General features: G+C 40.0%; 1 pseudogene; it reads left to right on the top strand.

The window, feature by feature from the left end:
* The first annotated feature begins 4,870 nt into the window (after positions 1-4,870).
* On the top strand, positions 4,871-14,766 carry LOC121330702 (annotated as a pseudogene).
* Positions 14,767-20,565: the final 5,799 nt, after the last annotated feature.

Genomic DNA, 20,565 nt, shown 5'->3' on the forward strand with positions numbered 1-20,565 from the left:
TACAGTGAATCAGTCATCGATTTGCTTTTAACTTTACACTTAAGTATATCCAGGTTCAAAAGAGGTGAGAAATTTGTAGATTCGAAAGCCGGATTTAGAAATGAAAAGGAAAAACCTGCTGTACCACAAGGGTTATAAAAACAGCCAGAAAAAGGAGACAACTTAATCTGTCTAGCAGAGGGCTAACTGAAGGTAAGGATATAAAATTGTTCGTTGTGTAGTTTGCTGGTGTACTTGGAACTGGAACTTGAAGTGGAACCCATATTTTTATATCAAGTTGAACCAAGTTTAATTAACCTTTGACCATTTTGTAACAGTGGTAATTTTTTTGAGGATTTATACAACGTTACAATATGTGCTAAAATATACTCGAACTCAGTTTAAAAGTGTTACGCGCACAACGTGTTGCTTGTGACGTCAATGAGGGAGATTTGACGTGTTGCGCTATACAACGAACAGACAACCTTACAAATTCCCTTTATCCAAGCAATATCCAATCATATTTAAAAACTACGTCACGTGATTCTGGAATTAACAGCAAACTAACACTTTGAAATGGCAGCTGGCATTAAACAAAAAGGGCCATAAGTGCACTTCAATGAATTAATCTGTTAGAAGATGAAGAAAAACACAAACGCCAGCGAGAGCATTTGGGTTAAGAAGTGGCTCTTACGGCAACAGGAAAAAAAGGCTGCTTTCACAGTTTACTGAATGAGCTTCAAAGCGACGATACAACCAGTTACAGGTAAGGCTAATATTATTTATAACTGACAGTAATTACAAAATATCACATTACAGTGAAGCACAATGAGAACAAGTACAAGATACAGTAATACGCTATAAGAACATAAGAAAGTTTACAAAGGAGAGGAGGCCATTTGGCCCATCTTGCTCGTTTGGTTGTTAGTAGATAATTGATCCCAGAATCTCATCAAGCAACTTCTTGAAGGATCCCAGGGTGTCAGCTTCAACAACATTACTGGGGAGTTGATTCCAGACCCTCACGATTCTCTGTGTAAAAAGTGCCTCCTATTTTCTGTTCTGAATGCCCCTTTGTCTAATCTCCATTTGTGACCCCTGGTCCTTGTTTCTTTTTTCAGGTCGAAAAAGTCCCTTGGGTCGACATTGTCAATACCTTTTAGAATTCTGAATGCTTGAATTAGGTCGCCGCGTTTGTTCAAGACTGAATAGATTCAATTCTTTTAGCCTGTCTGCATATGACATGCCTTTTAAACCCGGAATAATTCTGGTAGCTCTTCTTTGCACTCTTTCTAGAGCATTTATTTATTTATTGGCAGACGCCATTTATTTTAGTAACGCTTCCAGCATTGGTCATTATGAAAATACTACCAAATTAAAGATGTGTTGACCAACCTTTATGGGAAGTATTTCTTTGTCCTGAGTCCAGGTAATTGCGGTTTTCAATGTATCAGACAGAATCACGTGACACATACCAGTGTTATGATTGGATATTGCCTGTAGTAGGATTGTTGTCCACTTAAGCAATCGCATTGCCAGAATGTTGTGTCAGGGCTGTTACACAGGGCAACCATCACAGGATTGTAAATTGGCTCAGAGGAGGAGGAGAGAGAAGCGAGAGAATGAATATACTGTATATGAATATCTCACCCATTAACTACCATGTCTGAGTCCTGACCAATATATTAAGATTATATTTTATTTATTGATGTCGAGATCAACAAGTACACTAGAAACAATGGGGGAGTTTTCATGTGTGGTTGTTTACACCTGCAGTGGCGAGACGCTTGCACATTTGGGAGAACAGCGAGACAGGATCGTGTTTGTGGCCGAAAATGACGGCCACAGAGGGGGATGGTAAATCTCATTTACTCATGAGAGTGATGTAAAAGACTGGAAATACACACCCATTTTCACATGGAAACCCGCATTTCACGTTTAAACCTCCACTGCTCCCAATTTCCAACCCAGATAGCTTTGTGAGCATAGGTGGAAGTTGTCTGGCACAGATATAATACTACGTCTCTGCCGGTTTTCAGCCATGGTGATCAGCAATAGCTGGGTTGGACAGTTTCATTATGTACCTCAAGGTTAATTTTCTTTTTTCTTTAAGTCGTGTGATAAATTACTTGAAATACTACTCACTACTAACAGTATGCCACCCCACCAATGGACATTTGAAAAACAATATTTAAGTAAGAGCAGTAAAACATATTGAACAACCAGGCATAAGGCATTTACTATCACAGCTTTATTACATGAGCTTAACACTGTGCTTTAAAGTTTCAATCAAACAAGATGTCACCTAACAACTGTGGATTTCTAGGTGAGATTCTCTGATGTATCTGTTCTCTGTGCATGGAAACCACATTTTCACAAAGCACAATAATGCTACTTGGTTAATTTGATTATTGACCTCCTTTTCCCTTCATTTGCATGATGTCAGGTGAAAAGAGGTTCTTCTCGAGTAAAATAAACTTAGCCAATGGAATCCCGGAATATATAGGGTCATTTTTCATTTGGCTAGAGCACAATGTCTGGAGAAAAATTCGAACACACCTGGAAACAGAAAAAAATGACACCAAAGGTGTGCAAGGTAATCAAACATGCAATCTTCAGGTGTGAAAAAAGTTATTGCCCCCCTAGTTAACTCAACCCAATTAAAGGGATAATTAGGGTAGGCTGTTTGAATACTTTGGTTAACAATCAGGCCTGATTTCGGCCAGCCCTGCCCAATATAAATCTGACTAACTTTGGCCCTTACCATCAGAATGAAGTCAGCACACATGTTCTAGTGGCACATCATGCCACGATTTAAAAGAAATTCCTGAAGACCTCGGGGGGGAAAAAAGCTGTTGATGTCTATCAGTCTAGAAAGGGTTACAAAGCCATTTCTAAGGTCTGGGGCTCCAACAAACCACAGTCAGAGCCATATTGTTCAAATGGAGAAAGTTTGGGTCAGTAGTGAATCTTCCCAAGAGTGGCTGTCCTGCCAAAATTTCTCCAAGAGCAAGGCGTAAAATCGTCCAGGAAGTCACAAAGAACCTTAGAACAAAATCCAGGGATCTGCAGGCCTCTCTCACCTTGGCTAAGGTCAGTGTTCATGACTCTACCATCAGAAAGACACTGGGCAAAAATGGGATTCATGGCAGAGTATCAAGGCAGAAACCACTGCTCACTACGAAGAACATGAATGCTCGTCTCAAGTTTACCAAAAAGCACCTGGGTGATCCTCAAGAGTTCTGGAACAATGTTCTATGGACAGATGAGTCAAAAGTGGAACTTTTGGCCAACATGGGCCCCTTATGTTTGGCGAAAACCAAACACTGCATTCCACAGTAAGAACCTCATACCAACGGTCAAGCATGGTGGTGGTATTGTCATGATTTGGGGATGCTTTTCTGCATCAGGACCTGGATGACTTACCGTCATTGAAGGAATCATGAATTCTGCTCTGTATCAGAGAATTCTACAGGAGAATGTCAGGCCATCCATCTTTGAGCTGAAGCTGAAGCGCACCTGGGTCATGCAGCAAGACAATGATCCGAAACACACAAGCAAGTCTACATCAGAATGGTTGAAGAACAAGAAATTTAAAGTTTTGGAATGGCCTAGCCAAAGTCCAGACCTAAACCCCATTGAGATGTTGTTGCAGGACCTGAAACGAGCAGTTTGTGCTCTCAAACCCACAAATGCCACTGAGTTGAAGCAGTTCTGCATGAAGGAGTGGGCCAAAATTCCTCCATGGCGCTGTGAGAGACTTTCAATAACTACAGGAAGCTTTTGGTTGCAATTATTGCTGCTAAAGGTGGCGTAACCAGTTATTGAGTCTAAGGGGGCGATTACTTTTTCACACGGGGGCATTGTGTGTTGCATAACTTTCTTAAATAAATGAAATAAGTATCAGCATTTTCTGTTATTTGTTCACTAGGGTCCCTTTTATCTAATATTAGATTTTGGTTGAAGATTTGATAACATTCAGTGTCAAATATGCAAAAATGCAGAAAATCAAACAGGTGGCAAATACTTTTTCACGGCACTGTATATAGTCAACATATTACAACAACATTATTTACATTGATATTTCCAGATAAATAAAGTTTAATTGCATTTATTATAGAGGCTGCTGTTTGTTTTTGTAAACTAGCATTTCTAAATGCAAGGTAATGTTGATGCAGAGATTTAATATTAATTATGATCTCAGAAAGATAGTAGGTATTATGTTTAATAATCAGTTGGTATTCTTTTTAGCAAGATATGTCAACATGTCTAATTTCGGCACTTAGACAACAGCGATGTGCGAAAAATGTGTAAAACTTTATTTAAAAACTATTAGAGACAGCACGTTTTGCTCTTTAGTGCCATCATATGTCCATATTTATAGATGTCGTACATGACACTATTTTTTACTATATTTTTACTTTGCGTAAACTATATATTATCAGCCATATGTTATGAGAAATATTTTATCTGTGATAAGAGCTTTAATGTTTTCTCATAATGCATGGCTGCCTGTATCCTACACGTACAGCCACCTATACATAACATAATGTAGACATGTATATCTTACGTTTGTTAAAATATCTATAAATAAATACATATACATACATACACGCATACATACACAAAAATAACTTCCAAGCCTAAAATAAGCCTGGAAACATTCGAACTGACATGGAAAAAGGGAATTTCAACATTTAGACTCCAAAATAAACCAATACATGCATTAATATCCATAACCCTAACCCTAATGTTACAAATGTTCCCCAAACAGATATTTTGCAGGATAAACAAAAAAATTTGGGGAATTGTGACAGAAATATGAGTTCTGGTGATAAATCTTCCTCCCGACCTGTGAGGGCGCTAAAGAACGAGAGGCGAATGCGACCACATGGTGCATTGGCTGACCCCCGGGAAGAAGACCGCCCAGCAGATGGGGAAAGCCATTGTGGTAGAGCAGTTCTGCCATGTGGTCGGTGCCGAGACCCCGACACCCTGGAGGAGGCTGTCAAACTGGCTGAAGACTTTGAGGACTCCCTGACTTCTGCCCGGGTCGGAATCCTGTCCGCCCCTGCCCTTCAGAGCAGCCAACCTCTCCCTTCCTCTCCTCCAACACCACCACCACCACCACTTTCGTTCCCGGGGCCCAGACCTCCTAGAGCACCGACCCCATTGGACCCCCAGCTGGGGTAGTGCTGCCCCGTTGCCATACCAGCAGCGGGACAGATTTCTGACCTATGCCTCCTCTTTCCCTCCTATCTGTTTCAGGTGCAACCAGCCTGGACATTAAGCCAGGTCATGCCCCGCTGCCATGGAATGTGACGTGGTCGCGTGCAGTTGGGCACCTGAAGCGGGTAAGCGTGGGGAAAATGGTCGGGAGGGGCCTTGTCTGATCAATGTTATTTTAGGGAACGTGAAAACCCACGCATTAGTGGACACAGGGTGTGAGCAAACCTTGATTAGGACAGCTCTCCTGGGCGGTGTGTTGTGGCGGCCACAAGGTCAGGTGGCCATCTCCTATATCCATGGAGACACGGCGGCATACCCCACATTAAAAGTATACTTATCGGTAGGACCAATAAAACATCACCTTGTAGTGGGGGTGGCGGAAAGGTTGCCACACCCAGTTATTCTGGGCCAAGACTGGCCAAAATTCAAAGAATTATGCAAATAATGGCAGTCTCAGCCACACACGTAAACGTGGCAGGAAAAAAAAAAAGAACGGATTGGTGATGTGTTTCCTTTTCACCCTGAAATGTTTTCCCCTCTTTTCCATCCTAGAAAAACAAATAAGGAGAGATGGACCGCGAAATGGGAGGGAGCGTCTTTGAGACAAGGCTGGGGTCTGGTGGGAGAATGCTGCAATGGTAACAAACGGCAGTCGAAGGGAGTGGGAATGCAGTGCGACCGAGAGAGCGAGGTTACTGGACCGACTAGGGCAGAGGTTATTCCAGCCCCTCTTAATGTACCGGACCCGTGGTACTCAAGCGCGGACCTAGTGTGGGGCCAACAGAACAACCCGTCACTGGTGCACGCTTGGGGGCAGGTCCGGTCCATTGAAGGTAAGGATGTGAATGGCTCTGGGGCGCTAGTATATCCACATTTCAGTATAAAGGGGCAATTACTGTATAGAGTAAACCTAGCCGCGGGCACAGGACAGCCTGTAACACAATTGTTGGTTCCCCCGTCTTGTCGGACCGAGGTCATGAGGCTGGCGCATGATATCCCTTTTGCGGGGCACCTCGGAGCCGAGAAGACGAGGGAACGAATATTGGCTCGATTCTATTGGCTCGGTCATCATACTGATGTGTCGAAATATGTAGCCACATGCCCAGACTGCCAGCGAGTAGCGCCGGGTCGAGTGCGCCTCGCCCCTTTGGTCCCACTGCCGATTATTTCCACTCCTTTCGAGTGCATTGCAATGGACATAATGGGCCCTTTGCTACCTTCTGACTCCGTGTACACACATAGATTAGTAGTGGTGGATTATGCAACGCGATACCCGGAGGCAGTTCCATTGAGGTCCACTAGTGCAGCTGCAATAGCCACCGAGTTAGCGCAGATTATGGCTAGAGTAGGGATCCCCAAGGAGATTTTGATCGATCACGGGACCAATTTTCTGTCCAAGACGTTACAGCAGGTGTACAAAATATTAAAAATACGTCCCATCAGGACGTCCGTTTATCATCCACAATCGGACGGTTTGGTTGAACGCTTTAATCAGTCCTTAAAGTCGATGCTGAGGCGAGCCGTAACACAGGAGCAGAAACATTGGGCATCGCTTCTTCCCTACCTCCTTTTTGTGAGAGAAGTGCCACAGAGTTCAACGGGGTTCTCCCCCTTTGAGCTCCTGTACGGCCGGCAGCCTCACAGCATTCTCGACCTTCTGGGAGGAGCACAAAGGCTCGACTAAAAATGTAGTGAAGTGCTCCTGCTACGAGATCGCCTGGATTTGCTCGGTTGTTTGGCCCAAGACAACCTCAGATCGGCTCAGCACCGACAACAGCAGCATTACAACAAAAATGCACGGATTCGAACTTTTCAACCAGGGGACAAGGTAATGCTGCTACTTCCCTGATCCGAATCAAAACTGTGTGCTAAATGGCAGGGGCTGTATGAGGTGATTCGGGCTATAGGGAAAGTAAATTATGAAATTAGACAGCCCGATCGCCAAAATGAACGTGAAATTTATCATGTCAATTTGTTAAAGCCCTGGCAGGCAAGGGAGGTCTTATTTATAGCCCCAGGCAATATGGAGGCTGATTTAGGCCCCTGTCCAGAGACCCCGAGCATAAGAGCGATTTCTATGGGGGAACAATTGGTTCCGGATCAGCAAAGAGAGCTGCGTAAGCTTATTGAGGAGTTCAGCGATGTTTTTTCTGACGTGCCCGGCAGAACAAACTTAGTTGAATATGACATTATCTCTCCACCAGGTGTCACAGTGCGAGAAAGACCGTACCGGATCCCGGAAAGTCGATGAAGCAGCATTTGAAAAGAGATATGTGATATGCTCGAGCTTGGGGTGATTGAGCCTTCCAGGAGCGAGTGGTGCAGTCCGATCATCATAGTGGCTAAGAAAGACGACACCAACCTCTTCTGTGTGGATTTCAGAAAGGTGAATGCTATTGCTAAGTTCGATGCATATCCCATGCCTCGGGTCGACGAACTTTTAGATAGACTGGGAAAGGCGAGGTTTATTTCCACTCTGGACCTGACAAAGGGATACTGACAAATCCCTTTAACCCGCAGCTCCAGAAAGAAAACCGCATTTTCAACACATTTTGTTCCACTTTAAAACCATGCCGTTTGGGCTACATGGTGCGCCCACTGCCTTTCAGGACTGATGGACCAGGTTTTACGCCCACATCATGAATATGCAGCAGCGTATATTGATGACGTGGTGATTTACAGCTCCACCTGGCGAGAGCATTTGGCTAGGGTTACAGCCGTTCTTCAGTCTCTAAGGGCAGCCCGGCTTACAGCTAACTTGAGGAAATGTGCGTTTGCCAAAACAGAGGCTCAATATTTGGGATTTTTAGTGGGGAATGGAAGGGTGAGACCTGTAGTCACCAAAATCCAGGCTTTGGTTGATGCAGCGATCCCCAAAACCAAGACTCAGGTGAGGTCACTACTGGGCTTAGCCGATTATTACCGCCGCTTCATCCCCGAGTACGCCACAGCGGTTAACCCGTTAGTCGACCTCACCAAAAAGAGTGCTCCAAATTTAATTAAATGGTCAGCTGAGTCAACTTTACCACAGGAATATAAAACTTTTACCGATGCAAATAGTAGATCCTAATGTGCTTTAACATTACTGACAATTATAACACAATTATCTTCCAAAGATGTTATAAAAATCTATGCATTTTTCCTCAGGGAACTTTTGTCACTTGATAACATAAAAAGTTGAAATAACTTTGAAAATATTAAAAAATCATGAGACAAAATGTGGTACACTTCAAGAAAATAGTATTTTCAATAGCCTCACCAAAAATCAAGTCAAAAGCCCATGTGGTTCTTGAGAAAAATGAAAATTGCATAAGCAAAAAAAAAAGTCTTGGTTTTTAGCAGCTGTTGTATGGACACTGGTAATACAACAGGGCACTTTTTTTTTAACTTTGATGAACATAATTTTAAACGCCGGTAGTAAGCTAGAGAATTGGGGTGAACATTCTATTTCCATGTCTTCCCCATCATAACTGCATATAATTAGTTTATTTGTGTTTTTTTTTTTGTTTGTTTTTTAATCCTACCATGGCTCAGGGAACATTCGTAACAATAATGGTAGATAAATGTCCATAAATCAAAGACTACAGCATATTCAGAAAAATTCACTTAACACAGCGTGAAACAAAGTAAAATGCGTCCAACCAACGAGAACCCAACTGAAACGTTATTTTAAACTTTTTGTAAACAAAGAGAAATCCGTGCAAAAGTTCCCTACGATGCATCTATAGATTTAGATAGATAGATAGATATTTATTCATTCATTCATCAGGCCACTGTTTCATGAAGCAAGCCTTATCAGACAAGTCAGCACTGAGACCATTTTGTGAACCTGTGTGTTCTGAGAAGTTGCCTGTATTATATAAGTCCAGAGTGTAATGTACAGTACTGGAAATATAGTAATGATAAAAACACCCAAACAAACTGCATTCTATGAAGTGTGCAGTTTGTTAGGGAATAACAAGGCAGCACTGCATCAATCCTGTTGCATACAGCGCTCCTGTCCGTTTTCAAAGGAGCTACCATAAAATTCAAACTTGCAGTGAATAGCATCATCTTTCTTTTAGCAGTGTACCCATTTATGCATACTATTTAATAATAAAACATAGATTTCCTACAGTAACTGTATTTTGATTAATTATTATATGGTGTAATGTATGGGTTGCTGTTCTTTTGTCAGACTGTTTTGGTTACAGGTACTGGTTTGTTAATGACAGAACATGGCAATTACTGGTATTTTTTTTTTATTTCAGTGCCTCACTGTGTGCCGGTTGAATTTAGACACCCCAGAAGAAGCTAAACAGGATGTCTCTTTCGGATCTGCAGATTGCTGGTGGGATCAAACAAACCTAACCAAACTGCTTCTTGCATCAGACAAGGTGCAGGTTTTATCTGAGGACATTAGAGTGCTGCCAGCTCTTACAGTTTAAAATGTGTGTGTGCTTTACAGTATGTACCTCCATTTTAGAAGATACTTGTAGTAGACTTAGCTGATGGAATGACCACACAATACAGCCCTGATATCAGCTGTTTCTCAGTTTTAAATACTGATTTGTAAGTCTTGATTACATTTTAGTTGATTAATCTGATTAGTTAGTAACAATTAAAAATATTAATTGGATCTAATCTGAATAAGTGAAAACCACATACACAAAAAAAAAAAATATATATTTTACAAATTGAATTGGTATATAAATTTATAAAGATTGACAAACGTCTGTTTTACGAAAATAGCTTTGGGCATCCCCAGCACACAAAACAGTGAATAGTGTCTGACATTAAATATGTCTTGTTTCTGTGTATGGAGTATCTCACAAATGGTGTCTTTAAAAAGCCATATTTTTATATTTCCTTTTCTACAGCTCTTCAATCCAGTCCTTGCAACTGACATACAAGCAAAACATATTATTATTTATTTAAGATTCATGACAACGAACTGACCTCTTTACCTAAAGCTATTGGAGAACTCGAACACCTGCAGAAGCTTAATCTTCGGTACATGTTTAAATCTTTAAAAGTTTTACATACATTGTTTAAATCTGTTATTTTAAAGTGGTTTTAGCTAATGAAATTATTCCGTAATTGGGACCCGTCAAGCACTTCCATACCTGTTATCAGTTAAAAGTTACTTGGCTAAGAGCATATTAAATCTTCCAAGCAATTGTAATGGAGGAACAGAAGAAGCTACCACAACTCGGAAGCCTTCTCCGAGTGTGATGCAGTATAGCAAGGGTTTCTTAACTTTCTTGGCTCAAGGCCTCCCATAACGTTAGGTATCCTGTCATAAGACCCCACCTTCCTTACAATCACCCCGTATTGTACAATGATTCATCCTCATAGCAAGGACATTGGAAGATATTCCAAGATACTAATGTACAGTAGGGAAGACATCAAGGTGATGAGTGAACAATCAAACCTGAGCTCTGAATTGGCCTGATGAGCATTTGTGTATGTTCTGTGGCCCCCAGTGGGCCTTTGTTTTTGGGAACTGCAGTACATTATAAAGCTATAAACTCAAACAAATGTTTTAACACTGGCACAAACATTATTTAGCTGACTGTAGCCTAAATAATGCAGATCCTGTATGGAAATACACCTGAAGGCTGCCACTAATTGCATTGTCCATTTTCATCAGTGCAGTGCATCAGCACTGAAGATAATGGACGTGAAACCATTATGTATCTATGAATCGTGAGACTTCTTACATGATGAGTATAGTTTATAATTTGCATGTATATGAAACTTCGATGCAGACAACCAATAAGATATTTTATAACCCGTATTTAACTTTATTAAACCTGAAGGTAAATTCCATCTGCCAAGTGTCATGATCTGCAGTGATTTTTTTTCTTTTTCTATTCTAATAATTACAATGTAGTTTTCAAATACTTCTGGTCACCTTATACACAGTGAACATAGGGCATTGCATCTTCTTTCCAATGGACTCACCCTTATTCTATCATCATTCGTATGATAACGAATGTACTCCATGAATGCCCATGGAGTGTCCTCTGTCTGTTCAGTAAGTTGTAGGTTTTGTATTTGTTGAATGTTAACAGTATGCAGGCGATTCATTTGACCACTAATTCTATTTAACAGTTTCTGTGTTTATCCTCTTTACTTTGTTCCCATGCAGGTTTTGAAACTACTGGATTGTACAAGCAATCAGCTGGAAAGGGTTCCTCCAGAGCTGGCACAGATGGCCTCATTAGAGCAGCTTTACATCCAACACAACAAGCTCCGCTGCCTCCCAGAACTCCCAGCCTGTAAACTGCTCAAGGTATAGCCATTGAAGGTTAGCTTTTATTAAATTCTATAACCACCTTATTTCATGTAAAATGGTGTAAGGACATGATTTGAAGCAAGGACAAAGTCTGTTTTTATAAATACAATACAGTTTTAATTACTAAACAGTTTTAAGACAACTTTATGGAAGTTATATAATGAATATCAAACGTTGTTTTTTTGAATAAACACATACTTTGAAAAAACACTTTAAAATACACATGGGGTAAAAACTTTGTGAATAGGACAGATGACATAAAGATATCCTCTGTACACAGTTGTAAACAGTTTTACTTTGTTGCAGGAGCTCCATGTTGGCAATAATCAAATTGACCTTCTGGGACCAGAGCATTTGAAGCACCTGAATATCTATCAGTGTCTTAGAGCTGAGCGAGAACAAGTTGAAATCACTGCCTGCAGGGCCTTGAAAGGCTGGAGCTCACCAACAACGACATCAGCAGGTACTGTAAGACTAGTATGTGCAGGACACCTGCATTTAGCTCATTTTAATTCATTTAGCCTGTCGTTCTTTTTCACCATTATTGGCTTGTGATACATTCTGTGTCCCCAGTGCCGGAGACCTCCAGTAGTAGAGGGGTCCATCTGTATGTCACGCTACTTTTATATACTGGGCCTGCATAAAGTTGCTTGGGGAATATCCTGCTGTCTCTTATCTAGGCATTTTGGTACTACTGCAGACAAGCCATGGAGAACACAATTAGTCTATCAAAGTGGCCTCTCATCGTTTGCTGTTTTGGGGATAGCAACATGTAGGTTTGGATGATAATGCACCAGTAGGATAATTGTTGTTTCAAAATGCTTCTGAAGGGTGTTTACACATCAAGTATCCTTCCAATGCCTTCCCAATGAAACATTTGCTTTTATTATGGGTTTCACCGAGACAATAGCAGAACAAAAATAGTTTTTTCTAGATTGTAATATGGTGTAGTGGAAACCACTGACTAAACTGATTATTTTCTGTGATCATATATTAATTTTGTATCTGAATAATATACACTGCCCTCCAATAGGCTTTGTGACAGTATTGAAAGTGTAACCGGCACTTCGACACTTCGCTAAGTAGAATTGTAAGTCTGCTTTTATTTGCTACTCAGATGTATTATTCCTTGACTGGGATGCTTCTTTCGACTTTGATTGGCTGAGCCGGATCATGCGACTTATTTTCTTTGTTCCTATGCAGTTTGCCTTATGCACTGGGCAATCTGACAAAGCTGACAATCATGGGCCTGGAGAGAAATCCTTTGAGGTCCATCTGCAGACATCTCTTAACAGTGAGCCCCTGTGTTTGTCTGACAGCATGCATTACACCATGTTCTCCTGCATTTTAAGTATTGACATAATTGCAATTGTACCAAATGCAGTGATGGAGTTGGCTCGCCACACTAGGAAGATAGGGGTGAGAACTGTGATCACTTAGCACAGCACCTTCATATTTTATTAATGGGAAGAGTTGTTCGAATACACAGAATTAATGCTTTTACATGATAATACATTTATCTTTTTGGCTTTAGTTTATTTTTGTATTATCATTATTAGAAAAATAAACAGGTCTAAATTCATAAGTCAATACACCACAGTGAGGATGTCAAACTATAGAATTGATTACATCAACCACTTATATTTAGGGGTTACCATGGATAGATCTGAATGTCCAAAATCTTCACCTTGAAGAAAAAAAAAAAAAATAACATACTGTAACTTGAGATGACAAGAATATTATCATGGCTATTTAACCCAACCAAGTAATTACACCTTTCAGAATGAACATTGATAGGTTAGACTTAATATTTCTATTTCACTTTGAATTAGAGAATCAATTTAGGTGTGGCAAAAACAACTAAATAAAGTGTGGTTTAATTTATAGATTTGAAACTTATGATTATACAACAAACATTTAATTCTTATAAAACCACATCACTGACTGTGCCCTGTTAAGACTCGCTACACTATTACTATGGTATGTTTTGTTTTAACATGAACACATCACTCTGAATGCTAAACTTTTCGGTTGTATAAAAAAGCAGTATCAGGGAAATCTAGATGTGATCTCAAACCAAATGGTAGTAACATTATTTATAGGTTTGAAATGGAGGGGAGGGGTACAGTCAAAACATTCATTGTCATTATGCAGGTAATAAATAAACTAGCTGATTAACATCATTGGAATCATATATTTAATCCTATATTGTGTTTATCATTGGGCACAAACATTATTGATGGAATTGATTTATAGAATACAGTATGTAACGCATTTAATTCAATTCACAGACATTCTCAGGGCGTGTGATCGTCCTCCGACCTCACAAGCCTAAAGCCAGAATCGCTTTTACGGCAAGCAATCCAGAGCAGAGGTGGGCCGGTTACCGATCCCGGAGAGCAGAGACCAGCCTGCCTCTTATCCACTCTGAATGTGCTCATGTCTGGCCAGTAGGGTTCGCTGTTGTGCGATGAGGAGACGCAATCCCTGCCGGTTTCCCATCCCCCACCCTGGGAGCGCCGGAGCCAGTGTGATGCACCCCTCTGGGTCCCCAGCAAAGTTCGTCCTTTTGCACAGGCTGGACGTGAACTGGCACTGTCCAAGCTGTGTGACTCATCCTGCACTCCCAGCGGCAGCGCTTTAACTGGATGAGCCATTCGGGGGACCCTTTGGAGGTGGCATTTTAATTCTAAAAATGTAATTTATCAAAATAATAATAAAAATAAACAGTTAAAACAAAGATATTCACACAATTTCCAATACTGTACTTTTGCAATTTAGTTCACGCTGTGTTTGTAAGTACATGGCAAAATCTCATTGCTTGGTATGGAGATAAACAGCACTCCAGTTGTATGAACAAGGAAAGTTCCCTGTGCTTTATCTTATTTATTTATATATACCCCTAAGCTTATTAATCATTTCCTGTGACTGTCATTTCCTCATTCATAGATAAGTAGGATATTACCTTTTTTTAATTGTTTATTTTATATATTTATTTGGTAATTTAGAGCCGAGGAGAAAGGCAAAGATGCTCCCCATACAGATATGACTTTTCCAAGCCGTGCCAAGATTAATGTGCATGCCATAAAAACACTAAAGGCATTGGAGTACAGGTATCTGTCACATACATTATTTCTATATTGATAGAAAAGCTAACCAAGATTTAAACAATATATCATGTATTAGCACTAGCAACATTATCACTGTTCCTACTATTTCCCTCTATTGAAGTATATTTTTAGTTCTCTGCTTGCAGTCTACACTTCAATTTGGGATAAACAAATGTTTCAGTGCTAGATGAACAGTTGTTGCTGCTTCCCAGTACCAAACCACTTCATGTGTTGTAGTTAATACCACGTGTAACAATTTTTTTTTTTTTTTTTTGTTTGTTCCTGGGTAGTAAGTGTTATTTCCTAATTGCTTATGCCTCAAAAGTATAGAAAATGGCTATTATTCCCCACAGACATTGCTTTTGTGACCAGGACAGTGATATTTTGAAATTTACCTATTTCCAGAACATTCCAGATAGATTCAGTGCTGAGTAAACTTGGAGTAACGTCTAGAACTTTCCAGTAATATAAATACAGGGACCTTAAGCCCACCAGTTCAGTTTAATTCCAGCTGCCTAAGTGGATACATATCTGCATTTTTCTGAGATGGCTGCAATGGTGGCATTCCTGATGGGTCTCCAAGGCGGTTTTACCAAGTTTCCCTGCTATCTTTGCCTTTGGGACAGCAGGGACACCAAGGCGCACTACCACAGGCGGGACTGGCCACAGCAGACTGAGTTCTCTGTGGGGAGGAACAACGTCAAGTGGGAGCCACTGGTGGACCCCCGGAAGGTGCTGATGCCACCACTGCACATCAAATTGGGCCTTATGAAACAATTTGTCAGCGCTCTAGATAAGGAGTCGGCAGCCTTCAAGTACCTTCAAGACTTCTTCCCTAAGCTGTCTGAGGCAAAGGTCAAAGCCAGTGTCTTCGTCAGACCACAGATAAAGAAGATCCTGGAGTGCAATGAATTCCCCAAGAAGCTCACTAGTAAGGAGAAAGCGGCTTGGAACAGCTTTGTCGCAGTGGTTCGGGGCTTCCTGGGCAATCACAAGGCCGAAAACTATGTGGAGCTGGTTGAGACTCTGGTGAAGAACTACAGCACAGTGGGCTGTAGGATGTCCCTCAAAGTCCATATCCTTGATGCTCATCTTGATAAATTCAAGGATTTCAAGGAGAACATGGAGCGTACTCATGAGTCTCCTCGTTCCCGAAGTGATTTACAGTATAATCGTAAATCCCGAAAAACTACTCACTTCTAAATCTTTTGTAGTCATTTTTGTATTACTCTAGTATAAATACATGTTAATTTGGATTCATATGTTGTTTTTTTCTGACTTTATGTGAACGAAAAGACATAAATTCGTCCGTTTTCTCATTGGAAATAGGTAAATTTCAAAATATCACTGTCCTGGTCACAAAAGCAAAGTTTGTGGGGAATAATAGCCATTTTCTATACTTTTGAGGCATAAGCAATTAGGAAATAACACTTACTACCCAGGAACAAAAATTGTGTTACATCACTCCTGCAGTCTCACTGCAATCAGCCCATGTGACCTACAGGGTACCAGGATACAACAGTTTGTCTGTAGCATTGTATTTGAAATATTTGTGAATCCTGAATTGCTGTACAAAAAAAAAAAAAAAAAAAAAAACATAATAAAAAAAAGTTTATATAGTACCAATGTGAAAGGCAGGGCTATTTAGAACATAAGAACATAAGAAAGTTTACAAACGAGAGGAGGCCATTCGGCCCATCTTGCTCGTTTGGTTGTTAGTAGCTTATTGATCCCAAAATCCCAAAATCTCATGTGTTAATTATGTATTTATTTATTTATTTTGTTTTCCTTCTTAGTGAGACACAAGAGTCTTCCATTCCGGATGATGTATTTGGTGCAGTCTGCAACAACCCTATTACCAGTGTGAACTTCAGCAAGAACCAGCTTACAGGGATCCCAGCTAGGTGTTCCAGTTTATATCTCAGAATGGATCATGTTATATTATCGTTCATTGACTTGTTTTCCAAAATAAAATACATATACATACACTATACGCTGTATCAGATATACTGATATTAGAATGAAACAAGGGGAAATAAATAGGTTAAACTAAGAAAAAAACAATAGACTGTTATTGTCCAATACATTTTCTTAAAGAAACTGAGTTTCAGTTTCAACACTTGATACACTCTAACTGGGGGGAGCCATTGCAGAAAACTGAAAAACCAAGAGTGCACCACCTTTGAAAAATCCTTTTAATTGGGGCTTGTTTATTTAAGAGGAATAATTCAGAAGGGAGCGGAAGCTGGAGCGTGCATTGAAGAAGCATGGGTTACAATTACAATTGCAGTTTGTCCCTGTCTTTGCTAATTTAGTAACTGAAATAAACCAGAATTTATTTTCAAGGGGGGGGAGGGGGGATCAATCCAGCAACAAGGTAAAATGTTATCAGCACTGTCTTTACAAAACTCACACCAGTTTGACCAAGGGAGATGCTTTTTTAATTCGCAAGTCTGAATTCTGAGGTCCCCTGCAGGGTTAGAGTATTTAAACTACTACAGAATGATATTTAGTCAGTTTTGGAATAAGATTGTTTTGTTTTTGTTTGCGTTGCACATCATGGTTAACTAGTAAGTTTCATTATTACCAGCGCTGTATGGAGTCTAACTGACCTGAATGGTCTCTTGTAACTACTGTCCTAAGAGACGATTTATCCAAAACAATATTTTACACCTGGGGTGCTGAGAAAACCACGCACTCTTGCAAATAATTTGTTTTATTATGGAGCTTTTGCAATGCAGAAAGAGGTAATTTTGTATTTAGTCTCTACATCATATATATATAAATAAAATAGATGAAATATAGATATTTAGCGGAGCAAGTATACTGTGCTTTCTTTCGCATTTATTAAAATGCTTTTACACTTCTCATTAATGTTTTTCTTGGCTAACATGTTTAACACATTGACAATTTTTCTGACAAACGTCTTTGTTGTATGGTGATTAGCATTAAATTATATTATATTTCACTATAAACATCCCCAAATGTTTTTTATTTGTAATTAAGAAAGTACAGTGTGTTAATCTAAGCATCAGCAGTAAATGCCCATTTTAACTTTTGATTTGTACATTTATGAATTAAAACATTTTTTTGCAGAGCACTAGTGCTGGATGGAAATCCATTTCGCAATCCTAGGGCAGCCATTGTGGCCAGAGGAACTGATGCACTATTGGAATACCTTAGAAGCCGTATACCTACCTAAATGCTAAGAGCTGGACCGATGTGTCTCCGCTACACTACAAACACGCGCACATCACTCCTAATGATTCCATGGCCTTAAATATTCACATTATTACTTATTTGTATTTGTTTTTACTTCTAGTGTATACAGCATGTATTCATGTCCTGTGTATAAGGTTAAGAGGCTTAAGACCAAATTCAATTGAAACCTGCATATCAAGGCTGAAGATTTGAGGTGTACATGATTAAATTAATTTAATATTTTTATTTTCTACAAAATGCAAGAATTCCTGATCTAATTATTTTGACTAGATATTTTCTTATTTTTATTGAACGTTTTATGTTTACAATTACGCAGTCAGAAAATGTGTATTAACAGTTTTTCTTTAATTTGTTAACAGTACACTGCTACTTTTTTGAAAGGATTTTGTTTAATATTTTGTTATTTGGATTACAGTTTACACTTTTATACCTGGACTCAGAAATATCCAAAGTACATTTGAACTCTTTCAGCATTGCAGATCTATAAAGGTGTCTTAGAAAACTAACTCCACCCAAAATGAATTGCCAGCACAGTCCAGGAAAAACACCATTCAATGCAACAGACTATTTCACCAGTCTCGTTCTTGGGTATGCCCTTATGTAATTTTTGTGTGCCTTTTTTCTCGTGAGAGACACTACATCTGTTTAACTGGTTATACAGAAGTAGGATGGTGTTTTTAAAAGTTAAAGGGAATGATTTTATCTATAGACTGCCAGCAAAAGCCTTGAAGTTGAATCTTTTCAAAGCATTTTACAGTATTGGAGAATATTATCTGGATTTCATCACTTATTAGTTGATCCAGTGTCTCCAATGCTGTTGCGCTTATCTTTTGACAGTAGTGTTGATCAAATCTACACTAGTGTCAAAAGAGATTAAAGCACAGTTTCAACACTTATAAAAACAGAACTGTCTAGTGAACTTTATTCACCATTAGAAACCTCTGCTATTTAAGAAGATGCTTGGACTTTAAGCACTTTTGTAAAATGTGGCATTTTGTTTGCGAGCGAGCTTTTTTCATACCCTGGCATGCCAATGGTGTTTTGTGTGTTTGATTAAGGTGTAGCTTTATTGTAAACTAATGTGATCGATCTGTGTCTCCATCCATTTGCATTTCCTTCCATCTTCCATTCTGCCTGGTGCTGATGGCTGAAGTTTAATGCTGGCTCCAGGGATCAGCTTATTTTGCCTCCCCAGCGCATCAGCACACAAAACGGCTGCAATGCTGGCTCCGGGGATCAACCACAGTGCAGTCTCCCCAGCGCGTCAGCATGACAACCGACTGCATTGAGCTAAGTAAGGTTCATCTCTGGGGTCATCAAGTGGGTACCTTCCATCCTCAGTGTTTTCATCGACTAGCCCACAACACATCAAGAGGGCTCGACAGTGATTCTGACATCCCAGCATGACCCCCCCCCCCCCCCCCCCCCCCCTCCCCCCCCCCCCCCACTAAACTCAGCCCAGCTTACTTACCTGTACATCAGAGTTGCTTTCTTTCTGATGTGCTTTAGATCCCCAGCCAGTATCTTTCCGTCTCAACCACAGCCAGTTGCTGCTCCTTTCTGCTGCTTCAGATAAGTGCGCCGCAACTCTTGGCCACTGAACCCGACGTCTCTGAGAAACCGGGTTGGAGAGTGTGCCACAGATCCTCGACAACCCACCTCCACTGCATAAACCCGGACCCTCCATCCTCACTGTTCTGCTGCAGCAGCTAGTTGAGCATACCAAAGTTTCTTCCTCATATGCCTCATCTACAGCCTTCTCCCATGGTACTGTTAACTCTACCAGGTGAACAAGGTGTGCTGATCCAGACCACAAGAAAATATGTGGTCGAAGGTTAGTGGTGGCAATCTCAGGTGGAAAAATAATCAGTTGAACAACATCTGCCAGCATTTTTCAGTCTAAAACAAACATCATTAAATATTCATAAATTAATATGTAACTGCAGTTAACATAAATAACAAAGTAAAGAGTAATTTGAAACATGCTGTTTGTATTGTGTGTTTTGAAGAAATTCTCTTAATTTATTGAAAAAAAAGAGAAATTCTAAAGAAATTACCAAATGCTTTTGAACTAAAGTGCTGTAAGATCAGTATCATATTTTTCTTGAATCAAAACCAGTCTTAAATATCCAGTAGGGTTTATATTAACCAATTCCATGTCTTTTGAAACAAAACGATGTATGAATTAGACAAACAATGAGTAATTAAGATTCAGGGTATGTGAAAAAGTAAGTGAACCCCTGGTTTTATCAGGGCAATTAAGGTGATAATTAGAATCCGTTGTTTAAATAATTAGGTAGATCTTCAGGGGTGAGTTTGGGAGGCCACACTCTATATAAAGATCAGAAATTTTGTGAGTTTGGTCTTCACCATACAGGTGTGTGGAAACACATCATGTCATGATCAAAAGAAATATCTGAGGACCTAAGAAAAAGTTATTGATGCTCATCAGTCTAGAAAGGGTTACAAAACCATTTCTAAGAAGTTGGGGCTCCACCAATCCACTGCCAGACACTGTCAGAAAGTACAAGACCACAATCACTACCCAGGAACAGTCATCTTACTAAAATCTCTCCAAGAACAAACTGGAAAATCATCAAGGAAGTCACAAAGAACCCCAGAGTAACATCCAAGGATCTGCAGGCCACTCGTCTTGGCTGATGTGAGTGTTCATGACTCAACTATCAAAAGACTGAAGAAGAATGGTGTTCATGGAAGGATAGCCAGGAGGAAACCACTGCTCTC

Source organism: Polyodon spathula, chromosome 18 (genome assembly GCF_017654505.1).
Source record: "Polyodon spathula isolate WHYD16114869_AA chromosome 18, ASM1765450v1, whole genome shotgun sequence".
NCBI lineage: Eukaryota > Metazoa > Chordata > Actinopteri > Acipenseriformes > Polyodontidae > Polyodon > Polyodon spathula.